We start from the raw sequence: 16696 nt of genomic DNA, 5'->3' as shown, positions 1-16696 counted from the left end.
TTCCTCTGCCTCCCAAGTGCTGGGATTAAAGGTGTACGCCACCACCACCCAGCTAAAATAAATATTTTTAAAAAATATAATCCCATAAAAAGCAACCTGGGACAGAAAGCAAAGAAATATAAAGGTGGCCTCCCTAGGAAGAGACACACTTGCTGAGTGTTGCCAGGGCAACAGCTGCCATATTCCCAGAATCCATTGGACTCACCTCCCACCTTTTCCTGCGGCCACTACGTCAGAACCCGTGTGTTTGTGTGTGTGTGTGTGTGTGTGTGTGTGTGTGTGTGTGTGTGTGTGTGTGACACTGAGGGAGCATTCCTCCCCTCCCCTCTCCCTCCCTCCCTCTTTTTCCTCCTCTCTTTCCGCTACTACCCCCTTTCTCACTCTCAATTAAACCTCTTACATGTGGAACTGTTTGGGCCTAGTGTGTGGTATGTTCGGATGGAACCCACCGTTCTAACACATCACTGGGGCCTGGGAGGGAAGGTCCCAGGCCAAAGGTCTCCTGAGAACGTAGAAGACCTGGACCCTCACAATTAAGGGTTTTAACCTGGGCTCCTCCCTCAGGTGCCGCAGCCTGTTGTCACCAGTTGCTGAATCTCAGAACCTGAAAGCTGGCTTCCTTGTGATAGCCTACAGATGATACTGTCATTTGTCAAGTACTTAGATAGCTCATCGAGGTTTTTAAAACAATTAATGAGCCAGCAAATAGCTCACACTGCCAAGCCTGATGATCCTGAGACCACATGGTAGAAGAGAATCAATCCAACACATTGTCCTTTGACCTCCATTTCTGTACCTCACACACACACACACATGCACACAATTAGAAGATGTTTTAGTCACTGTACTATTGCTATGAAGAGACACCATGGTCGAGGAAATGCTTATAAAGGGAACTATTTAATGTGGGCCTTGCTTACAATTCAAGAGGGTGAGCCCATCTATGGCAGCAGGCAGGCATGGTGTTTGAGAAGTAGCTAAGCGCTACATCCTGACCCACAAGCAGAGAAAAACTGGGTCTAGCCTGGGCTTTTGAAACCTAAAAGCTCACACCAAAGTGATACTCTTCCTCCAACAAGGCCACACCTACTAAACATTCTACTCCTTTCAAATATCTCCACTCCCTGATGACTAAGCATTCAACTATGTGAGCCTACAGGGGACATTCTTATTCAAACCACCACAGAAGTAAAAAGACTCAGTTTTCCAATAATGTGAAATGAGTGTGTTTCCTTGGGATTGCCTGATGTTGATAAGTCATATACTTTCTACCACTCTTTACTTGATTGTACTATATATACAAGAATTATTATCATCAAATCGAGGACTGAGAACTAGACATACAAAGATTGGCAGATGTTCCAACCCTGAAGGAACTCACAAACTAGAGGGAGAGAAAAAGAGGAAAATGTTCTGGCGTCCAGTTAATTGCTGTGATAGGCAGTCAGCTTTACCAACCACTGATGTCACTTAAAAGATGTAACTATAGCAACACCAAGGATCAGTCTTTTCTACTTCACTGGCTCCCCGTTCATCCATTCTACAACTACTCCTATGTGACTGTTAGGTTCTGGCAGGCAGGCTCATGACAATTCAGAATATTATTCCTAGGCTAGCAAGGGAAACCTTCCAACTTTTATCTTTTTTTTTTTTTTCTTGGTTTTTTGAGACAGGGTTTCTCTGTATAGCCCTGGCTGTCCTGGAACTCACTCTGTAGACCAGGCTGGCCTCGAACTCAGAAATCCACCTGCCTCTGCCTCCCAAGTGCTGGGATTAAAGGCGTGCGCCACCACCGCCCAGCCCAACTTTTATCTTAAGGAGCTGTAGCAAGGCTGTGGTGGCGCATGCCTTTAATCCCAGCACTTGGGAGGCAGAGGCAGGTGGATTTCTGAGTTCAAGGCCAGCCTGGTCACAGAGAAACCCTGTCTCAAAAAAAACAAAAAACAAAAAACAAAACAGCAACAACAAAAAAAACCAAGGAGCTGTAGATAAATAGATAGATAGATAGATAGATAGATAGATAGATAGATAGATAGAGTGAGTGAGTTCGCGAGCGAGCGAGCATCCTTAGGCAGGTGGGCCTAGGTTCTATAAGAAAGCAGGCTGAGGTGCAATATATTTGATATATATGGTAATTCTCACATATGAAGGTCTTCACTCTTCACCTTTCCTGTCTTCTACTGTAACAAAAACTGTACTGGATCTTCCGAAAATGCCCCCATCCTAGTTAGGGTTACTGTCACAGTGATAAAACACCATGACCAAAGGCAAGTTGGGAAGGAAAGGGTTTATTTGGTTTATGTTTCCATGTAACTACTCCTCACTGAAGGAAATCAGAACACGAATTCAAAACAGGGCAGGAACTGAGGCAGAGACCATGCCGTAAGGGGTACTGCTTACTGCCTTGCTCAACCTGCTTTCCTAGAGAGGCCCAAGCCCATCTGCCCAAGGATGCACTACCCACAATGATCTGGGCCCTCTCATATCAATCGCTAATTTAATAGATGCTCTGCCAGCTTGCCTACAGCCCAATCTTAGGGAGACATTTTCTTCATTGAGGTTTCCTCCTCTAAGATGACTTTATCTTGTGTCAAGTTAACATAAACCTATCCCACAATCCCCTCTATTTATTTTCTGGAATATTGCTATGGGCTCCTTATTTTCTCAGCTACATTATAAATCTTTAAAAAAAAAAAAAAAAAAAACTCTGTTTCACTCTGTTCAAAACCTCTGATGGATTTTCACTGTACTCGAATTTTCTAAAAATTCAAATCCCTACACGGAAGTTAGACTAGCTTCCGCCTCACAACCCGCTGTGGTCCGTTCTTCCTCCTCTGTTTTTTGTTTCAGCCAACTGGCCTCAGGAAAGTCGACCTGTCCCACAGAACTCTGCGCACTTGCTGCCTGTCACATAGGATAGATACCTCCCCACAGATGTCTGTATGACATACTTTCTTCAATTGTCTGCTGGAATATCGAATACCTTCCTCTTTCCCTTCTCCTCCCCCCTCTCCCCGCCACACTAACACTGTCTTCGTTTTTTTTTTTTTTAAGATTTATTTTTCTACTTACATGTATGTGTGTGAGCTTCCATGTGTATACATACACCCTACACTTACAGGAGCCTGAAGAGGGTGTCAGCTATCCTGAAACTGAAGTGACACGGTCTATGAGCAACCATGTGGGTGCTGGGAACAGAAGCTCCTCCTTGGAAAGAGCAGCATGCATTCTTAACCACTGAGTCATCTCTCCAGTCCCTAACAATAGACTGCCACTTCCTGTGTGTGTGTCCTTGTTACTGACATTTAAACCTAGGGCCTAGGTAAGTATTCTACACTAAACTACCTGGCCAGCCCTGCCTCCGATTTCTTTGAAGAACGTCTAGGTCCCATATTGTACACCTAGTCTTAAACCACCATGCTCAAGCAATTCACCTCTGCCTCCCAAGTAGTTGGGTTTGCAGGGACTGCCGACAGACCTCGCTTATGTGATTTAATGAGCTTCTCCATCAGTTTGCTTAGAACTATAGTACTTCACCCAAACCTGAGGCCAAGGAATCTCCGTGTACACCTACTCTATGACTAAGCTCAACTTGAAGAGGAGAGGGTTTATTTGGTTAGAGTTCATCCTTGGGGAAGCCCGAGACAGGAACTGAAGCAAAGACTACAGAGGAACATTGCTTCCTGGCCTGCTTTTCAAGGCGTTCTCATCTTGCTTTCTTGTACAACCTAGGGTCATCTGCTCAGAGACAGCACTGCCCACGGTGGACTGGCCCTTCCTACGTCATTAATCAAGAAAAGGCCCCCATACCATAGGCTTACTGACAGGCTCACCCAAAGGAGACAATTTCTCAGTTAAGGTTCCCTATCCAGGGGAACTCTAACTTATGTCACAGACCCTGTTCCGCAGAGCACCCAACACGTTCTGCACTGCAGAGTTTACATACCAGTTTTTTATATTATTACTTATCTATGATCTTTACTACTAGAAAAAAAAAAAGCTGCAAACAGTTTCTAATGCCTGTTTCTAATGTTGTATCACCAGCCCAGCACCTAGAAAACGGCCCAGTGTATGGTGCTGGGTCAATAGATATTAATGGCTGAAGAATATTTTATAATACATAATATTTTCCAAAAGAAAAAGAAAATGTTAAATACTCCAAAGGAACACAGTCGTTGAAAGAGTTCAGGAACAGGGGAAGAAGGGAGAAGAGGAAGTAAAAGAAAAAATACTTTAGAAGGCAAAACAACAGACCCAAAAAAATAAAATATAAGTATGGGTAAGAACAAAAGAAAGTTGAATCTGTCAGACAGCGCGTGGTATTGACTACCCAGAGTCCATGGAAGAATGCAACCTTGGCTGAACGGATGTGAGCAAGTTAATATTTCACCTGGTTCAATGACATCTCTTACTGTCATGTAACTCTTTGCCTTAGACAAACCAACCACACGAGCAAGTCACCACATTGAGATGTAACTTGCGACATACATTTGTATTGTGAGCCCACTACAAACACAAAAAAAGAAGAATCAGGAGCAATAAGGAATGGAGAGAGAGAAGGAAGGGAGGAAGGAAGGGAGGGAGTGAGGGAATCAGAGATGAAGGTGAAGGAAGTATATGGCAAACAGGCTTGGACCAGATGCACATGTTTTTAGGGAGAGAAGGAGCGAGGCAGTAAGTGACCACTAAAGAGAATGGAAGATACTTAGAAAGTATAAAAATAAACAAGAAACTCCAGCTCCTGTATCTGACACTCCACCTCACACAGGCTTATTTTCTGTTAATGTAATGAACACCATAACCTGGGGAGAAAGGACTTGTCTCACTCTCTGCTTTAGTGTGTCCTGGAGAGACGTTGAGGAAGACACCTGGAGGCAGAAGCTGAAGCAGAGACCATAGAGGTGTGACGCTTCCTGGCTTGCTTTCCCCAGCACGCTCAGCCAGCTTTCTTATATAGCCTAGGCCCATATTCATAGGAATGATATCACCCACGAAGTACCAGGCCCCCCTAGATCAATCAACAACAGAGAAAACGCTCACAGACATGCCCATGGGCCACTCTGATGTAGGCGATTCTTCAGCTGAGGTTCCCTCTTCCCCCGTGTGTCAGGATGACAACACTAACTGTGACATCTTTATTAACTCTTCTTACTAGAGTTTCCAGTATCTACATGAGACCCATATGCCTTCGGGAAATCCTGTAGCCACCAGATACCTGTCTGCTAGCTCTTTCTGCCCTACCTAGTTAGCTTTGTCAGCTGGACACAGCCTTGAGTCACCTGAGACAGAAGCCTTTCTTGACTGAGGCCAGGTCACATGGGCTGCGCACATGTCTGAGGGTCAAGGTCTTGATGGCTGGTTGGTATGAGGGGGCCCAGCCTACTGTGGGCAGGCAATCCAGGGCTATGTAGGAAAGCTAAACACAAACATGCAAACAATGTCCAAAGTAGTGATTCAAGGCCTGGCTCCAAGGTATCTCTCTAGTCCATTTATGTGTAATTGACTCTTAACTTAGCTCTCCGCCCTTTTAATAGTTTTGTTTCTTCTTGGTGGGTAGTTTCCTCTGGTCCATCAACCAGCTAATTTATACTCCAACTACATACACATAGATAAAAACTGAGTAAATAATAAACTTCTTTTTATTTTTTTAGAGAGAGAAAGAGAAAAAAAATAGATGTATTGGAAGGATGACTCAGCAGTTAAGAGAACTGGCTGCTCTTCCAATGGCTGCTCCCAGCACCCACGGGCCATTTACAACCATGTTACTCCAGTCCCAGAGGAACTGACACCTCTTCTGGCCTCTAGAGACATTGCACATATGACATACAGACATAAACTAATACAATTAAATTAAACCCCCCCCCCAAAAAAAGAAATTCTGGGAAATGGGAGAGAGAGAGAAGGACAGAGAGAGAGAGAGGGAGGGAGAGAGGGAGAGGGAGAGGGAGAGGGAGGAGAGGGAGAGGGAGAGGGAGAGGAAGAGGGAGAGAGAATAGATAGCACAGTAAGAATATGCCAGGTAGAATTAAGAGAGCTAAGAGCCAAGCCTAGAAGCAGTGCTTAGATCTAAACCACAGCTTCAGCTGAGCAGTACAGGCAAAGTGAGCTGAGACATATTTATAGACACGTCAGAATGAAACTGCAGAGCCATGACAAAGACAACCTGATAAGCCACAGGAAACACACAGGTTCTTTTTTAAGGGAGTGACAATTCAAGTAGGCTGCATTTAAGGCAGAAATACTAGAAACCAAAATATCACACTGAGATCTCCCATGTGTTGTAAACCATAAATAACTACCAACAGACCCACGCGACAGGAAGCAGGGAGGCGTGAAGACAATCCCCACTGGAGGAGGAAGTAGTCGACTGAAGACCTTCGAGGACCAATGCCAAACCATTAGCCTCACAGGAAGGGATCAAGTGATGGATGGACGAACATATCGCGGTATGTCCATGCAGCAGGACGCTGCTCAGGGATAAAGAGAAACAAAACGTCAACATAACAATGTGAGATGTGAGCGAATCTCAAAATCAATTATGCGGAATAAAGTGGCTCAGACAGGAAGGGACAGTGTGCTGTGCAATTTCACTGTTTGACGATGTAAGCGGTGTAAATCCCACACAATTCAGCTCATTGTGTGAAGTTATAGTGACGTTACAGGATGAGGATGGAATCGGAGAGAGGCTAGAATGTGAAGGGCAAAGCCAGGCGTGGTGGTACAATCTGTAACCCAGCACTTGGGAGGCTGAGGTAGGAGGGTACTGTGGGTTCAAGGCCAGCCTGCATTACATAGCAAGACTGTCCCAAAACAGTAGGAAGGGTAGCATTTTAGGGTCACAGCTGATCTGCCATGATTGTGATAGCCACTAGCAGAAAGTCTACCAACTATGCACTTTAAAAAGGAGAATCTGGGCTGGAGAGTTGACACAGCAGTTAAGAGCACTGGCTCCTCTTCCAGAGGTCCTGAGTTCAATTCCCAGCAACTACACGGTGGCTCACACCATCCCATGCCTTCTTCTGGTGTGTCTGAAGACAGCTACAGTGTGCTCATATACACGAGATAATAATTCTTTTAAAAACTGAGAATCTGATTTTACATAAATAATGTGTAGTGAGCTCTCTCTGCCCCTTCTCTCTGACTCTCTCCTCTCCTGGACCCCTTTCTCCCTCACTCTCCTTCCCCCTCCCTCCTCTCTCTCCACATGTTCCCGGCAGGCTTCTCCTCCCCTTCCCTTTCCCCCTCACTCCCACCTTATCTTTCTCTGTCTCTACTCCCTTCTAAACAACTCCCCTTCCATGCCCTAAATAAACTCCACTTTACACTAAAAAGATAAATGAAAAAAAAAATAGGTAGTGAAAAAAAATTCAGTAACAAAGTATAGCTGGCCCTGGTGTGTTCCAAACAGAGCTGCATTTTTGCTGTGAACAGCTTCCAGGCACTAACTAACAGACACCCCAACCCAGAATCCCCAAGTAAACAGACATCTGAGAGGCAGATTGACACTCACCTGCCCTTTCTGTCTGGAATCTGTCACCAAGGACAATGAGACAAACTGGGTGGGTCAAAGAGTCAGGGTCACGGGTAACAAACCCGTGTGGCTGGAACTTCGCAAGCTAAGAGCTAAGCCAGCTAAGCCACTGGGAGATTCCAGAGGCCAGCAAGAAGCTATGTTGAGTCTTAGGCTGAGCACTGATCTGTGTGGGTGTGTGTACTGAGAACCGACTAATCCAAAGATACCAGGGAGGAGCCGCAACCCCGGGCACCGCAGGAGATTGCAGAGAACAGGAAGTCAGACTTGTAAACAGTTCTAGTGAGGATAGATACAGAAGGGATGGGTTCTAGTGAGGATACATACAGAAGGGATGGATCTCTAGAACATGGTGGTAAGGGAAAGAAATCACAGCAAAGATTGTTTCTAAGAGATCTCTAGAAAAGGAAAAGCTATACTGGCCAGGAAAACAAAAAAAAATCTGTATTTGCCTTACCTTTCTGCCACTGCCATGCCATCCAGACTGAGGAAGACCTGGAAACTCCGGGGCTACGTGAGTCACCGCCAGGGCCTAAGCACCGCAGGCACCCAGGAGGCCCCGGGAATGCTGGAGGCATGCGTCACCACAGGATCAACTTTGACAAATATCATCCAGGTTACTTTGGGAAAGTTGGTACGAGGTATTACCATTTGAATAGGAACCAGAGCTTTTGCCCAACTGTCAACCTGGATAAATTGTGGACATTGGTCAGCGAGCAGACATGGGTCAATGCAGCAAAAAACAAGACTGGAGCTGCTCCCATCACGGATGTTGTTCGAACGGGCTACTACAAAGTTCTGGGCAAGGGAAAGCTCCCTAAACAACCTGCCATCGTGAAGACCAAATTCCTCAGCAGAATTGCTGAAGAGAAGAGTAAGGGTGTTGGAGATGTGTGTTCTGGTGGCTTAAAAGCCACACTGGAGGTTACTTAAATGCTAACATTTTCCACATGAAAAAAAAAATCTGTATTTGCCTAGAGTTGGGAGCTGGAACAGGAATTGAATGAAAATATATGGTCTGAAAACAAAACAAAACAAAACAAAAAAATCACAAATGTGTTTTTGGTTTTTGTTTCTCCGGACAAGGTCTCCTGTAGCCCAAGGTGGCCCTGAACTACTAATCTTCCTACCTTTACCTTCTAAGTCACCATGTCCATCTTAAAAGTCATCAAATTTGTCAAGCATGGTGGCATACACCTTTAATTCCAATGCTGGAGAGGCAGAGGCAAGCAGATCTCTGTGAGCTTGAGGCCAGACTGGTCTACATATTGAGTTCTAGCCCAACCAAGGGTACATAATGAGAGCCTGTCTCAAACACACACACACACACACACACACACACACACAAAGTAGGCCAATGAAAAGAACTCATGGAATTTGTGCTAAGTTGTTTGTTAAGTATACAGTTCTTGGGCGGGGCAGTGGTGGCGCACGCCTTTAATCCCAGCACTTGGGAGGCAGAGGCAGGTGGATTTCTGAATTTGAGGCCAACCTGGTCTACAAAGTGAGTACCAGGACAGCCAAGGCTAAACAGAGAAACCCTGTCTCGAAAACAAAACAAACAAACAAGCAAGCAAAAGTATATACTTCTCCACAGTTGATGGATTTTTGTGGAGTGGAGGGTAGGGAAGGACTCCACTTTCTTCTTTTCTTTTCTTTTTTAGAGATTTATTTATTTATTATATATAAGTACACTGTAGCTGTCTTCAGACACACTAGAAGAGGTCATCAGATCTCATTACATATGGTTGTGAGCCACCATGTGGTTACTGGGATTTGAACTCAGGACCACTGGAAGAGCAGTCAGTGCTCTTAACTGCTGAACCATTTCTCCAGCCGAGGACTCTGTTTTTATTGAGAGTCTGGTCACCAGGAGTTTGACGGTGCCCCAGTGAGCATATGGGCAACATAAATTAGACTTGGTTTTTGTTGTTTTGTTTTGTTTTGTTTTTTTTTTTTGGTTTTTCGTTTTATTTCACTTTGTCTTTCTTCTTCTTCTTCTTCTTCTCCTTCTTCTCCTTCTTCTTCTTCTTCTTCTTCTCCTTCTTCTTCTTCTCCTTCTCCTTCTCCTCCTTCTCCTTTTCCTTCTCCTTCTCCTCCTTCTCCTTCTTCTTCTTCTTCTCCTTCTCCTTCTTCTTCTTCTTCTTCTCCTTCTCCTTCTCCTTCTTCTTCTTCCCCTTCTCCTTCTCCTTCTTCTTCTTCCCTTTCTTCTCCTTCTTCTTCTTCTTCTTCTTCTTCTTCTTCTTCTTCTTCTTCTTCTTCTTCTCCTTCTCCTTCTCCTTCTCCTTCTCCTTCTTCTTCTTCCCCTTCTTCTCCTTCTTCTCCTTCTTCTTCTTCTTTATAATATAGAATAGAGTTTATTCAGGGCATGGGGAGGGGAGTTAAAGAGGGTAGTAGAGACAGAAGGGCAGAGAGAGAGCAGAGGAGTAGAGAAGTAGAGGCCAGCCATGAGCACATGAAGGGAGAGAATGGGGAGAGAGGTGGGGAAGGGGCAAGAGGACAGAGCAGGAGCAGGAAGGTAAGAGCCTCTTCTTGTTCTTCCTCCTCCTCTTCCTCCTCCCCTTCTTCCTCTTCCTCCTCCTTCATCTTTTGGGGGGTGCGTGGGTCACAAGGTTGTGGAGGCAGACCTGGAAGAACTGGGAGATAAGTGTGCTTAGGGTTCAAGATGTAGAACTTCCAAATGATCAACAGAAGTATTATGAAAAAAATGCACGCACGCACGCACCACACACACACACACACACACACACAAAGCATGTCATTCATTACTGAGGGCCAGTAATAAATCAGGAAATTCTGTTATAAAGACAGACAGAACCCCTGGCCAAGACCTCAAGTGTCTGTGTGACCATCAGACCCATTATCACAAAACAGTGTTCATCTTAGGATGAAGGAACTCCCCTGGGGTTGGATGTCAGGAAGCTCTAGAGCAAAAACACGGCACAGGCACAAGTCAGTGTTCCAAATTCCTATCACCCACCGTTGCTAGCAAGTCTCTAAGTTCTTGTGACATATGACCACAGGTCGGAATCCCTTAAGATCAGAAGAAGACAAAGAACACACTTGGGCTCCAGGATCCTTTGGAGCATTATTCTATGACTGCTACTGTAAAAAAATGAACTCAAACAGGGTTGATTCAAATTATACATCTTGGGTCTGGAAAGATGGGTTAGCAGTTAAGAGCACTGGCTGATCTGCCAGAGGACTGGAGTACAATTCCCAGTACCTACATCGCAGCTCACAACTGTCTATAGCTCCGGTCCCAGGGAATGTGACATCCTCTTCTGGCCTCTGGGGATCCCAGGCATACATGGTGCACACGCATACATGCAGACAGAACACCCATACTCATGACACATAATATAAATACCAGAAACTTTAGTATCTTACCCTTCTGTAACTTGGAAGATTGAAATAAGTTTCACTGAGCTAGAATCAAAATGTTTACAAGGCTGATGCCTTCTGGGGTCTCTATGAAAGAATGTATTTCTTGGCTTTTTTCAGCTCAAGGCCCACTCACAACTCCTTGGCTCCAAGCTTCTTCTGGTATCTTTGCAGACAGAAAGGCAGGGCTAAAGATCTGCCTTCTCACACTGCTGTCCTCCTGTTCTTTAGTTTCCATGGTTACATCTCCATTTCTGACTTGAACACTCTCCTGTCTCCCACTTTTACTTAAGAAGACCCCATGATTAGTTCTGTACCCATAAAGGTGATTCAAGGCCAGTTCCTATCTCAAGACCAGCTGGGGAAGACCCTTGATTTTCCATCTGCAATGTGACATATTAAATCTGACCTATTGACAGATGCAGGATCTAGAGTGAGGGACACTTGGGTGACATTATCTCATCTGCCACACAGGGTAGGTGAGTTTAAGTTAGGAGTGGAATGTACTATATTGAAGCCTCACTCTGGAATAGCTTTGAAAGACAATGGCAGTTGAGTTGAACTCTTCAGGGGGAGTAGTAGTGATGAGTGCTCCCGATGAGTGCTCCTGACCATATATTTGTAGAAAGAGAAGCATTCCAAGATTGGACCATATGTGGACTCAGGAGCAGTGGCAAATGGCCCAGTCAGAAGGTGGAAATAGGAAACTATGGAGGACTGAGTTCTGACTAGGGACAAAGATACAAAGGAAGCTGAGAGAGGGGGGGGAGAGGGAGGGAGGGAGGGAGGGAGGAGGGAGGGAGGGAGGGAGAGAGAGAGAGAGAGAGAGAGAGAGAGAGAGAGAGAGAGAGAGAAGAAAAAGATGGGGCCAGAAAGATGTGGAGCAGGTAAGAACACGTGCAGTGCCACCCTTGCTGAGCACTAAAGTTGGGCTCCCAGCGCCCACATGGTGGCTCATGACCGTCTTTGACTCCACTTCTGGAAACAATGGCCCCGTCTGGACTCCATGGGCACCTGCAGTCACATGCACAAACACACATTCACATAGTGTATATGAACATAAAATAAATCTTTTGAAAAGAGAGAAAGGGCCTTGGTTCGTATTGTTAGAGGGTGTTCAACACAGGAGGGCTCTACACAGCCAAGGACAGCAGACAACAGACAACTTTAGCCACTTGCCTTCCTCATTAGCCATGTGCCATGCTGGAACTGTCACAAAATCAGCGGCCATGTGGCAGGAATGGAGTTCTGCCTGGGCCCCACAGCACAGATGACCACACACTGTCACTGTCCTTGGGCCACTGAGGAAGACTCAATGCTCTCCCTCAGTCCACTTCTGTTTCCTCACACTCCACAGTGATCTAGATCAAACTGCCCATCATTGATGCTCTGCACCCAAGTGTCTACCTGCCATGTCCTAGGGTACCTAACCCAGGACAAGATGATCAGGGACCACTGAGTAGAATGTATTCTGTTTTAAGAAACAATGATGTATTTTTATGGCCTATTGTGCCTACATGTATGTCTGTGTGAGAGTATCAAGTTTTGGAGTTTCAGACAGTTGTGAGCTGTTACATGGGTTCTTGGAGTTGAACCTAGGTCCTTTGGAAGAGCAGTCCACCCTCTTGACCCCTGAGTTATCTCCCCAGATCCCTGAGTAGAATTTAATTAGCCCATTTTCATTGTTCACAAGACCACCTTCTTGGTGGTCCCAAGATTACCATTCAAGTCTTGGCTGCCTCTCTGCATACTCATAGCTCACTTTCAGTAACTTTGTCCCTTTAACGTTGTATTAAATATGTAATCTCAGCCAGGGGCTTCTACCCTGCCTTGATCATTCAGTTCCCAGATAAAAGACGCACAACTGTTATATTTATAATAAACCTCTAATGCATTAGAGCTGGGCAGATATCTATCCTCTAAGCCGACATATTCCATTTGGATAGCTCTTAACTCCGATTGGCCATGTTTTCACAATTTACCTACCCCACGGCACCTTCTCCACTCTTCACCTTCTCCCTGCCTCCCTCGTGTTCTCTGCCTCAGGCCCCAAGCCTGGGAACTGAAACTCTGCCTATCTTCTGCCCAATTATAGGCTGTAGGCGTCTTTATTCACCAATCAGGGATGAATTTGGAGCAAGGTCACATAGCATTACTTGGGTCTATGTGAGAATTTCCTCATCCCTGGAGACAACCAGGGCCAATATTTAGCATTTTGATACACAGCAACAGACCAAACCTCAACACTTTAACACATCACCTAACCCCGAGACCCTTGCTCCTCACTTGGTAAGAATGGCTACTAGAACATGGGCAAATGCGTAGCCCTGGAGTCGGTGGAAATGTCTCCTATGGAATGGGTAGGCAACAGGGAAGGGCAGAGTGCAGTCTTCCTACCAAGGTTGCTGTTAATGACCTCACTGGGGCCACTCTGCTCCAAATTCTCAGTCACTGGTCTCTGCTTCCCTTTCATGGCACTTACACTGTCTCTGGTTATTTAAATGGTCATTTATGTACTTGTTTATCGTCTGTCTTTCTAAAGTGTAAGCCCAAGATGGTTGACACTTCTTCCATCTGACCACCATACATATAGTATGAGATCTGACTGGGGAGCAAGATGGGAGTAAAGCTAAAAAAAAAAAAAAAAAAAAAAAAAAAAAAAAAAAAAAAAAGATTCAGCACCAAGAAAATGATCCAGGCCCAGAGAGATGCTAAGTAGTTAACACCCAGCACTCTTGCAAAGCATGGTTAATCTCCACTGTCAACTTAACAAATTTAGAATGGCCATGTGTGCCGGCCAGTTTTCTGTCAACTTGACACGCAAGCTAGAGTCATCTGTGAGGAGGGAACCTCAATTAAGATACTGTCTCCATAAGTTTGGGCTGTAGGCAGACAAGCCTGAAGGGCATTTTTTTAATTAGTGATGAGTGGGGGAGGGCACAGCCCATGATGGGTGGTGCCATAATGGTGGTCCTGGGTTTTATCAAAAATCGGGCTAAGGGCTGGAGAGATGGCTCAGTGGTTAAGAGCACTGGCTGCTCTTCCAGAGGTCCTGAGTTCAAGTCCCAGCAACCACGTGGTAGCTCACTAACATCTGTAATGAGATCTGATGCCCTCTTCTGGTGTGTGTCTGAAGACAGCTACAGTGTACTCGTGTACATGAAATAAATAAATAAATCTTTAAGAAAGAAAGAATGGAAGGAAGGAAGAAAGAAAGAGAGAAAGAAAGGAAGAAAGAAAGAAGAAATCCAGCTGAGCAAGCCAGTAAACAGTACCTTTCCATGGCTTCTGCATCAGCTCCTGCCTCTGCATCAGCTCCTGCCTCTGCATCAGCTCCTGCCTCCAGGCTCCTGCCTGCTTGAGTTCCTGTCCTCACTGCTTCTGAAGAGCCATTATATGGAACAGTAAGTGAAATAAACCTCTTCCACCCCCCAGGTTGCTTTTGGTTGCAGTGTTTTATCTCAGCAATAGGGACCCCAAGTAAGACACCATAGAAACACACCTTTGGGTAGCTCTGTGAGAATGTTTCCAGAGAGGTTCAGCTGTGAAAGTTGCTGAATGTGGCCCGGAACGTCCCATTGGCTGGAACCTTGCACGGAATAAAAAAGAGGTGAGTGTAGTACCGTCCTGCATTTCTCTCGGGTTCCCGACTGCGGATGTGAACCTCCCTCTTCAGCTGCCCTGCCTCTCCTGCCGTGGTAGACTGTGCCTACCAAACTATAACAGACACAAACCCTTCCTCCCTTAACTTGTCTCTTTTCAGGCATTTTTGTCTTATCATTGAGAAAAGTAGCTAGTACCTGTTATAGATGTGACATCCCGCACGGTGCCTGGCTCTGACAGTCAAGAGCACACGTAGAACACAATGCTTAGTAGGCACGATGGCTCAATCTTTAATCACAGCACTCAGGAGGCACAGGCAGGCAGATCTCTGAGTTCGAGGCCAGCCTGGTCTACAAATCAAATTCCAGGAAAACCAGGGCAAAACAGAGAAATCCTATCTCGAAGAACCAAAAACCAAAACCAACACACCCCACCAATGATCTGTGGATCTCAGGCGGGTCCCTCCATCTCCTGGAACCCCAGCCTCAGACATGTCATCTGCAGGATGAGGATGGGGGAGGGGTGTGATGGGATACTTCATGGAGTGTGTCCATAGGATGTGCACTCCTAGGTAGAAGCAGTGAGGGAATCTGTACCTGCCCAAGCATGATTCCCCCACTGTGAACTAGAAGACAGAGCCACTCAGGAGGAGAGGATGCCGATTAGAGAAAGGTTCTGGGACAGGAGGCCGCTGACGGGGTGGAGCCAGCAGCTGACTCTGGGTATCATGTGTGGGGGCTGTCTCCCATGGGTGCATGGAGGCTGGCAAGGGGGTGAAGGAGACAGGTGCTGTGAAATCCCTGCCTCAGGCCGAGGAGCAAAACAGGAAGCACAAAGACCAAGCCGTTGGGGGCACTGGCAAGAGACGGCTGACACCATGCCCTGGTTGGAAGGCCCGGAGGCGGCGAGCCTTAGGAGCCAATGCCATGGGAAAATCCAAGGAGCTGGGATCAGGATGAGGTCAAGGGACTGGCCAGCCGGAGGCGTGAGAGGCCTGGCAGGCTCGGAAGCTGTGGTCAGGGAGTGGGATCGTGGAGTGCAGTTGGAAATGTCTGGTGATGACAGGGCCAGGCAGCGGGCAGCCACAGTGCAGTGGAGGTGAAGGTCAGGCAGGGAGGTGTGGGAAGGGTGCACAGATCTGTGGCCCCCTCTGCAGGCCTTAGGGAGGAAAGGGTGACTCACAGATGGCTTCTCACCCTCCCTCTGTCCTTTGATGTCCTACTGTCTTACTGATGAGTGAACCATGTTTCTAACTACAAGACCTTTCTCAAACACAATGTATTTTTATACTGGGCCCGTCCCTTTCTAACCTCCCCGTTCATCACCCTTCCCAATGCCCAATTTTTATGCCACTCACTCTTTTTTGCTGGCCTTGTTCCCACCATCTTGTCAATCATGAATCCTAGTGAATTATTTTGTCCATAACAGCGTCTCCTTCTCCTTCCCCACCCCCCACCCCAGGGCCTCCACATACTGGGCTCACCACTGAGCTGGCTCCAGCCTATGTTCATGCCATTCCTAAACATTCAAAGGGAAAATCTGCCTCCAGGAACTGACCTCACACGCCTAACCAGAGAAGGTAAAGAAACAGTTGACTGACAGAAGTCACCCAAGCAGGCTGGCAAGAGCCCTGAGAGCAAACAGAAGCACACGGCTCCGCAGTCACACACAAATGATTTCCAGCCTGGCTCTGCCAATCATAGCGGGTAGGGTGGGGTGGGGAGCTTGGGCAAGTCATATCTCTCGGCATCAATTAAGCAAAGAAAACAATACCTAGTGGGTCATTAGGAATACTGGTTGGAATTAGCCATTGCTGTGCCAGGTACAGAGCAGATGCTGTAGCCTTCCTTACCTGCAAGGGACGTCTTACCTGCAAGGGATGTGCCAGGTTCCCAGGAAATGTTTGAGACCATGGTCAGTACCAAGCCCCCACTCCACACTATCCTTCCAAATGTAGGTGTGTGAGTCTATCTACATATATAATGGACTTAAATAGATAAAGCTTATAGTATGGTAAGGAATTACTACTAATAAAAAAAATAATAAAAATCAAGTATGATGGCATATGCCTGTAATCCCAGTACTCGGAATGCAGAGGCAGGAAGATGGCCACAGTGTGGGGCCAGTGTGTCTATATAGTGAGTTCCACAATAACCAGCAAGGCCCTGCTTTGGCAAA

At 46.1% G+C, this 16696-nt stretch overlaps 1 pseudogene; it reads left to right on the top strand.

Annotated features, from left to right (window-relative positions):
- Positions 1–8003: 8003 nt before the first annotated feature.
- LOC116082626 lies at positions 8004–8464 on the top strand (annotated as a pseudogene).
- The last annotated feature ends 8232 nt before the right edge of the window (positions 8465–16696 follow it).

This window comes from Mastomys coucha, unplaced genomic scaffold, assembly GCF_008632895.1.
Source record: "Mastomys coucha isolate ucsf_1 unplaced genomic scaffold, UCSF_Mcou_1 pScaffold11, whole genome shotgun sequence".
Classification (NCBI taxonomy): domain Eukaryota; kingdom Metazoa; phylum Chordata; class Mammalia; order Rodentia; family Muridae; genus Mastomys; species Mastomys coucha.
This window is presented reverse-complemented; position numbering and strand designations above follow the sequence as displayed.